This window comes from Rutidosis leptorrhynchoides, chromosome 8, assembly GCF_046630445.1.
Source record: "Rutidosis leptorrhynchoides isolate AG116_Rl617_1_P2 chromosome 8, CSIRO_AGI_Rlap_v1, whole genome shotgun sequence".
Classification (NCBI taxonomy): domain Eukaryota; kingdom Viridiplantae; phylum Streptophyta; class Magnoliopsida; order Asterales; family Asteraceae; genus Rutidosis; species Rutidosis leptorrhynchoides.
Window position 1 is genome coordinate 212940616 of NC_092340.1, and position 10147 is coordinate 212950762.

Genomic DNA, 10147 nt, shown 5'->3' on the forward strand with positions numbered 1-10147 from the left:
CACTTGATCTCTCACCTCTCACACTTGAAAGAATCATCCAATCCTTGGTGGAAGTGTTAGGCATGCTTATTAGGAGTGGTGTATGTTGGAAGTAACAAAAAATGAGCATGGGTTCTTGTCTTGGAGACCCAAAAAATCTGCACACTCCATGTATATATTTTATAACAAGATTTATTTTATAAAACTTGTATTTATTTTATAAAACTTGTATAAAATAAACATGTATTTGTTACTTGTAATTATTTTATAAACCATTTTATAAAATATAACACAACATAATTATTTAAACCTATAAATAATTAAATCCACATCATATATAAATTATCCAAATAATTTATCTCAAGTGATCATAATTTAGAAAACCGATTTTCTAAAGTTCAAGTGTCGCGTATTCATTTAACAATCCAACCGTTAAAATAAATACATATAAAGTGTTGGTATGCTTGTTATTGGGTATGACCCGACTTGGATCATAACATAGTAGCCACGTTAATTTAATATGTCTCTCGGGCATACGAAATACCTTCAATCTCCCACTTGCACGAGAAACATAAGAAATTAATGCAAGTGATGGATACCACCTAACGACCGTCCATCACCCCCAATATGTTATGACTTTTGCCATTCAATAACATCATCCCTTTTGAGTTCCCATCTCGAATATGAATAGGTGAATCTTTCATTACATCCTTTTGTCCTAGATGTCATGTTAAATCCAAGAGATACAGAGCGATCACTCTCTTCTAGATTTAACTTTATCAGGCCTTAGACATCTGACTCTCAATGAATAAGAGGGACAAATTCCATCTTGACTACATATGTCCTAAATATGTACCTTGCATTATACCTGAGCTCTTCCTTATGAACTACCATATTTCAGAATAGCGAAGGAAAGAATCAAGGCACAATACTTGGTAAATATCTGAACCCAATATGTATCTCAGGTCAGATGATACAATGATATTCGCCTTTAATCAAGACTACATGTGATCAACCACAAAGGCTCCATTTAGTAAATCTTGATGGCGGGTCTTCCAATATTTGCATCCCACAAATATCTATGAACCTTAGTTGAAACCTTGCCCCACATTCATCCCGTGAATGTATACCAATCTAAGTTCATAATAGTCTAAACCTCACAATTGCTCCCACAAATGTGATCGACTACGGAATTTAGAATAATAACTTATTCATGGATAAAATATGCAAAATAGGAACATAACTCAAGATAAATTATTGCCATAATTATATTAATGAGTTTGAACTACTTCGTTCCGTTACAATACTTAAAATAGATCATGACCAATCACTAGAATATCGAAGCCCAAGTGCACAAACATGTCCAGTATGTTTCGCTCCATGTAAGAGCTTCGTGAGAGGATCCGTTATATTAAGATCTGTGTAAACTTTGCGAATACATATCTTTCCCTTTTCAACTTCATCCCTTATGTAGTTGAATCTCCGCTCAATGTGACGGGTCTTTTAATGAGCACGAGGTTCTTTGATTTGAGCAATCGCATCCTCGTTGTCACAAAAGATCTCAAGAGGGTCCTGAATGGAAGGGACTACTCCTAAGTCGTCGATGAATTTCTTCATCCATGCAGCTTCCTGAGCTGCCAATGAGGCGGCGATGTACTCCGATTCTGTAGTGGATAAAGCAACAACATCCTATTTTGAACTCTTCCAAGAGACTGCACCTCCATTTAACATGAAGACATAACCGGACTATGACCGAGAATCATCTCGATCAGTTTGGAAACTCGCATCCACGTAACCTTTTACAGCGAGTTCCTCCTCACCAGACCCATTATTAGAAACATATCCTTAGTCCTCCTAAGGTATTTCAATATACTTTTGAAAGCAATCCACTGACTGTTTCCTGGGTTATTCTGGTATCTACTTGTCAAGCTAAGAGCGCATGACACATCCGGTCTAGTGCATATCATTGCATACATGATTGACCCAATGGCAGAAGCATATGGGACTTTCTTCATTCTCTCCTGTTCATCATTCGTGGTGGGGCACTGAGATGAACTGAGAAGTGTTCCCTTTTGAATAGGTACCAAACCTTTCTTAGAGTTCTCCATCTTGAACCTTTTCAAGATCTTTTCAATGTATGCACTTTGATTCAAACCTATCAATTTCTTGGATCTATCCCTGTAGATCCCAATCCCCAAAACGTATTGTGCTTCTCCAAGATCCTTATTGGAGAAGCATTTACTTAACTAAGTTTTAACACCTTGCATAGCCGGAATATCATTTCCAAATAACAATATATCATCCACATATAGTACAAGGAACATGATTGTGCTCCCACTAGCTTTCTTATATAAACAAGCTTCATAACTATTTTTAATGAAGCCAAATTTCTTGGCCTCCTCATTAAAACGATGATTCCACATTCTAGATGCTTGTTTCAATCCGTAGATTGACTTCTTTAACTTGCATACCTTTTTAGGATATTTTGGATCAACAAAACCTTCAGGCTGAACCATATAGACATCTTCCTCAAGATGTCCATTTAGGAAAGCGGTCTTGACATCTATTTGCCATATTTCATAATCATAATGAGCAACAATGGCAAGTAATATCCTAATAGACTTTAGCATTGCCACAGACGAAAAAGTTTCATCATAGTCAACCCCTTGAGTTTGAGTGAAACCTTTTGCTACAAGTCTAGCTTTATATGTATCCAAGTTTCCATGTATGTCGGTTTTCATCTTGAAAAGCCATTTACAATCAACTAGCCTTGAGCCAGTAGGTTGTTCAACAAGTTCCCAAACTTGGTTGTCATACATGGATTGCATCTCAGCGTTCATGGCTTCCTGCCATTTATCTTTATCAATCCTTGATAAAGCATCTTGGTAGTTTGTTGGTTCATCCAAATCAACCACATAGCATCCATCCATGAGAAACCCATATCTCTCAGGTGGACTACTAATCCTACCAGATCTGTGAACGTCTTGTGTATTTTGATCATCCATTTGATCACTCTCAACATTTTCATGTTGAGTGCTAGTGTCAACCAATTGTGTATCATCTACTTGATCCTGAACCTCTTCAAGATCTATCCTCCTTTCACTATTTCCTTCCATTAGGAACTTAGTCTCAAGGAATTCTGCCTTTCGAGCAACAAATACATTCTGCTCGGAAGGATCATAGAAATAATATCCCATATCATCCTTGGGATATCCTATGAAGATACACTTCGTGGATCGAGCATTTAACTTATTAGGGACGTAACGCTTAGGATAAGCTTCACATCCCCATACCTTTAAGTATGATAGAGATGGAGGTTTTCCAAACCACATCTCATGAGGAGTTCGTTCCACTTTCTTGGTTGGGGCCATATTTAAAATACGAGCCGCGGAATATAGACAATAACCCCAAAATGATAGAGGTAACGAGCTTCTAGCCATCATAGATCGAACCATATCCATTAGGGTTCGATTCCTCCTTTCAGAAACTCCATTTAGTTGGGGTGTTCCAGGAGGAGTGAGCTGCGAGATAATCCCACAACTTTTAAGATGATCTTGGAAAGCATCGCTTAGGTATTCACCTCCTCTATCGGTACGAAGTACCTTGATTGTCTTATTGAGTTGATTTTCTACTTCGTTTTGATACTCTTTGAATGCTTCAAAAGCTTCGTCCTTATGTCTTAACAAGTAGACATATCTGAAACGACTGAAGTCATCAATGAAAGTAACGAAGTATCTTTCACCATTCCGAGTTATGGTCTTAAAGGGTCCACATACATCCAAATGAATTAATCCCAATAAGTCCTTAGCCCTTTCGTAGGTCCCTTTGAAAGGTGCTTTAGTCATTTTGCCTTGTAAACAAGATTCACATACATCAAACGAGTCTAGTTCATTTGATTTCAAAAGGCCATTCTTTTGAAGTGTATGCATTCGATTCTTGTTTATGTGACCAAGGCGACAATGTCATAAGTAGGAATCACTCAAATCCCTTTTGAGTTTCTTGGTGCTAGTATGGTATATTGAGCTACAAGATGATGTGTCATCATGAACCAATTCATAAATTCCATTTGAAGGCGAAGCCTTAAAATAGAATACATTATCTAAATAAACGTGGATATCATCATTAACAAAATTAAGATAAAAACCACATTGTTTTAAACGGGAAACTGAAATAATGTTTCGACATAAATCCGGTGCATACAAAACATTGTTCAAAATAAGTTCCAAACCACTTGGAAGCTTTAATAAAAAGTCTCCTTGAGCCTTCACTTGCACGTTGGCTCCATTACCCGTAAAGAGACTTGATGTTCTCGTTTGCTTGCTACTTCTTTTGAACCCCTGCAAAGAATTGCAAATGTGAGTTCCACATCCAGTGTCTAATACCCATGTATTAGAAGAAGTAATACTAAGCTCTATATATACCATATATATATTACCTGAGGTTTGCCCCGCATCCCTCTTTTCCTTCAACTCCTTAAGGTAGACCGGGCAGTTGCGTTTCCAGTGACCCATTTCACCGCAACCGAAGCACGGGTCTTCCTTGGGGTTTGCTTGTCCGGCAACCTTTTGCTTCTTGTTCTTGTTTTTGGTTGGGGTAACCATCCTCCCCTTTCCCTTGCCTTGATGGGCGGGTCCTTTCCTCTTAGCCGCCTTTTATGATGACCCGAGAATTTCTGACCAAATTTAAACTTGAATCTTATTTGATTTCGACACGATAAGCAAAGTCTGTAATGTTGAAGTCTCAAAATCTTTGAACTGTGTTCATGTATACATTAGACCTTTGACTACTCTCGACGATTCACAAACGATTGTTTGTAAATATAAATGTAGGTATATATATATATACAATAATAATAATTTGAAGTAATAGAATATAAGTTAAATATTAAAAATTAAATATGTAAAATAGTATATAGGATAATAGTGTTGTTATCCATAAATAAATAAATAAATATGTATATGTATATGTATATAATTCATATACATAATCTTTATTATATGTATATTGTGATACACATTAAAGATTTATTATTATATATAATATATAGTTATTAAGTAATACAAAAACAGTAAATTGTAATATTAAAATATGTAATTACAAGTTAAGATATAAGTATTATGTTAATGATATTATTATTTATATGTACTATTAATGTTAATATAAATGTTAATATTATTAATATTGTTATTATTGTTATTGTTATGTTATAGTTATAATAAAAAGGTTATAACTATTAAAAATAAAGATGTTAAATATTATTAGGAATGACTAAAAACTATAATTAATACTATTATTATTTTCTTATTATTTTTATCATCTTCATTATTTTTATTAGTATTATTAGTATTATTATTATTATTAATATAATTATTAATAATTAAATATTAATTAAAAATAGTTTATCAAGTCATAAATTACAGGGGATATCAACATCTGCTTTCAATTATTTCCCTTTTTTTTCTTTTCTTTTTGGTTCTTCCTTCTACTCGTGAACCTACAGTGAACCTTCACCCTTACAGAGTAAACTTGATCAAATCCTTGATGACCACTTTATTCATTCGATTAATACACACAACATCTATAATTCGTTGTGCCATTTGAAGAACCAAAAACAGAAAATCCATAAATCAATTCGCTACCTCTGTCGCCATAACTTTATTGCTATAATTCGAATTCAATTCGATTTACAAAAACTAATGAAACGGAGTTGTTAGGAATCATCCAGTGAAGCACTCTGTAAGTCTTCAAGTTGTAAATCTTCAGATTGATTATTAATTCGACAGTCAAAGTTTAAAAATGAAAAGTCAAAGAAATTGATCATAGCGAAATTCGAATGGGTTTCAATGTTTTCTGTTAAATTGATAATTTATAATGTTTATATGAATCAATTGCAACATAATTTATGTTATGATCTTTCGCTAAAACAATCTGAAACGCGAAATCAAATTTTTGGAGTTTTATTTCTTTTCCTTCCTTCGTACAGCAAGCTGTACCTTCTATTATATATATATTTTTTTTAAATCATTTTAGGTAAATACATGTCAGTGGTTATTCATATATCCTAATGAATAATCTAAAACAAGTTAATTAAATGTGTTGAGAGGATTTTGGTCTCTGATTGATTAACGGGTTGAAGGAGTAGAAGAAACAGAATAAAACGGTTTATATATTTTAGGCTGTGATAAAGACCAGATAAACAGACGATAGAGGAGTGGTTATCATGGTATGTGGTTGTTCATGAGGTCATGGGTTCGATTCCCGTCCCAGGCAGTTTATCTGTTTTTGGTGATTTTAAGGTATAATTATAATTATTATTATTATTACTATTATTATTACTATTATTATTACTATTATTATTATTATTATTATTATTATTATTATTATTATTATTATTATTATTATTATTATTATTATTATTATTATTACCATGATTATTATTATTGATGTTGTTATCATTATTAGTAATAAAATTATTAATATTATTATCATTATTATTATTGATACTAACATTAGAATATATTAGTATTATTATTGATATTATTCTTAAGTATTAATATTAAGTATTATTAATTTTTAATATTACTATCATAATGAAATTTAATATATTTATCATTAATATTAGTAGTATCATCACATTCGTAATTATTAATATTATCATTATTATTATTAGTATTATAAGCCTTACTAATATTATTATTATTATTTTCACCATTATTAGTACTACAAATATATTATTATTACTATCATTATCATTATAAGTAGTTTTATTAATGAGTATTACTATATAAATATTAAAATCATTAATCATAACTACTAGTAACAGTAAGATTAATATTTTTTTACAAATATTATCATTAATATCATGATATTAATCATCAATAGAATTATTAATATTATTACCCTTATTAGTAATATTAAGAACTATAATCATTTTTACCAATAAAAATATAATGTTAGTATTAATATAATTACTAGTTTTAAAAAATAAATGATATATATATATATATATATATATATATATATATATATATATATATATATATATATATATATATATATATATATATATATATATATAAAATATATCTAATACACATAACTTAACTATATTAATATATCTATATATAAAATGAAAATATATATAATGAAACTTCTTAATCTACTATATATATAAATTATCACTAATAATAATATAAATATTGTTCGATTACAATTATATATATATATATATATATATATATATATATATATATATATATATATATATATATATATATATATATATATATATATATATATTAATGATTACACAAATAATATAGGTTCGTGAATCCGAGGCCAACCCTGCATTGTTCAGTTGTTTAATGTCGTTATATGTATTTTTACTACAAAATACATTAGGTGAGTTTCATTTGTTCCCTTTTTAAATGCTTTTGCAATATATATGTTTGGGACTGAGAATACATGCGCTGCTTTTATAACTGTTTTACAAAATAGACACAAGTAATCGAAACTACATTCTATGGTTGGATTATCTAATCGAATATTGCCCTTTTTATAAAGTCTGGTAATCTAAGAATTAGGGAACAGACACCCTAATTGACGCGAACTCTAAAGATAGATCTATCGGGCCCAACAAGCCCCATCCAAAGTACCGGATGCTTTAGTACTTCAAAATTTATATCATGTCCGAAGGAGGATCCCGGAATGATGGGGATATTCTTATATGCATATTGTGAATGTCGGTTACCAGAAGTTCAATCCATATGAATGATATTTTTGTCTCTATGCATGGGACGTATGTTTATGAGAAATGGGAATATGAAATCTTGTGGTCTATTAAAACTATGAAATGATTATTTATGTTAAACTAATGAACTCACAAACCTTTTGGTTGACACTTGAAAGCATGTTTATTCTCACGTACGAAAGAAATCTTCCGCTGTGCATTTGCTCATTTTAAAGATATTACTTGGAGTCATTCATGGCATATTTCAAAAGACGTTGCATTCGAGTCATTGAGTTCATCAAGATTATTATTAAGTCGATTATAGTTAGATATATTATGAAATGATATGCATGCCGTCAAATTTCGATGTAATGAAAGATTGTCTTTTCAAAAAACGAATGCAATGTTTGTAAAATGTATCATATAGAGGTCAAGTACCTCGCGATGTAATCAACTGATGTGAATCGTTTATAATCGATATGGACTTCGTCACGATGGATTAGGACGGGTCCCTTCACCTTTGGCTTAGAGGTGTTGTTACCTTTGGACCCACCATCATTGATCATTAGCACGGGTGAAGCCCTCTTACCCATGCTAGTTTCCGCCGTCCTAAGCATGCCATGAAGTTCGCCAATGGTCTTATCCATCCCATTCATATTGTAATTAATTACGAATTGGTCAAACCTCTTTGACAAGGAGTTTAGGATAAGATCCGTGGCTAGCTCATTAGATATGTTGAGATTAAGACGGTTTGCGCGATCAATGAGGCTTTTCATCTTAAGGACATAAGATGAAACGGATTGGGAGTCGTCCATACGACATGCATGAAGCGCTCGAACGGTCTCGAAGCGCTCGACACGTGCTTGTTGAAAGAACATCTCCTTCAATTGCATGATCATGTCGTATGCAGTATGATGCTCGAAATCCTTTTGGAGTTCGGGTATCATAGTCCCAAGCATTAGGCAAGCGACTTGCACCAAATCGGTGCAATACTTATCCCAATAAGCCATGCCTTCCGTATCATCCTTGTCGGGTTGATCGGGAATGGGGTCTTCCAACACATACGCCTTATCCTCAAGTTTACGGACAATCCTAAGATTGCGGAACCAATCCATAAAGTTCGTATGGTTGAGTTTGTCTTTCTCGAAGAGAGACCTTAACGATAGGTTGTTCAAGTTAATAGGTGCGTTTTGCATGTTGTTGTTATTGGCGGCCATCTACAAAATTTAACAAAGTTCATTTAAGTATCGATTTTAAATTTAATAAACAATACCCTTTTAAATTTTAATTGACTTATTAAATATTAGAATCCAATGGTAAATCAAATTTCGGGTAGGTGACCTTTATCCCGTTATTTGATTTAGCTAGGTCGTCATTTATATGACAATTGCAATCCTTTTGCAACTTCTAAATTATGGGATCATGCAATCCTTTTGCATGGCATATTTGTGATGACCCGGGAATTTTCGACCAAAATTAAACTTAATCTTTATATGTTTTCGACACGATAGCAAAGTCTGTAATGTTGAGTCTAGAAAATTTTGAAACTATTTCATGAATTCATTTGACCTTCGACTGCTCTCGACGATTCACGAACAATTAATTGTAAATAGATATGTGTGTATGTATATATAAATAATAATTCGAAATATACTTTGAAGTATTATATGTTGTGTTAATAAAAATTAATAAAGATTTGATATTATAATAATTAATATTTAAACTATATCTCTATATATAAATAAAGTATATTAAAAAAATATATTAAATACTTGTAATACTCATTTGATGTTCCGATTGATATTAAGCAAGATAAATTCAAACTTATGTAATTTTAAAATAAACGGTGATACGAAAATGAGTCCTATAAATTTTAGTCTTATTAAAAATGTATTTAAGAACTATTTGGTAAGTTTTAACATTTTTTTATTTTTTACCAAAAATTGCGAGGGACAGTTGATGTCATTTTTATTTAATAAATTAATGATTAAATTTTATGCCATAATGATCAAAATAAATAAAACTATTTAATTTAAAGATTTGGAATTTTTTCTGAAAACTTTTATCCGCCACTAATTAACAACGGAGAACCAAATTTAGTCCGTGAATGGTGACGGATAAATTCTCACACGTTTTCTATTGATTGAATGATATTTATTTATTTTATTACATATGTCTACCCTACCCATGTTATCATTACCAACTCTTGTATCAATTTGTTAACTTTATGTATATATATATATATATATTCATCCGTGACTTAATAATTTATGTATGGACACTGTTTGTTTACTTTAATCATTTTCAAGAATATCATATATGCATGCATACATGATATATTTAGAAGAAAACAAAAACATAAAACACCCATCTTGTTCGACTCTAGTCACCAACTATCGAAACCCTGTACAACCGTCAACCATCACTTCCGGATGCCAC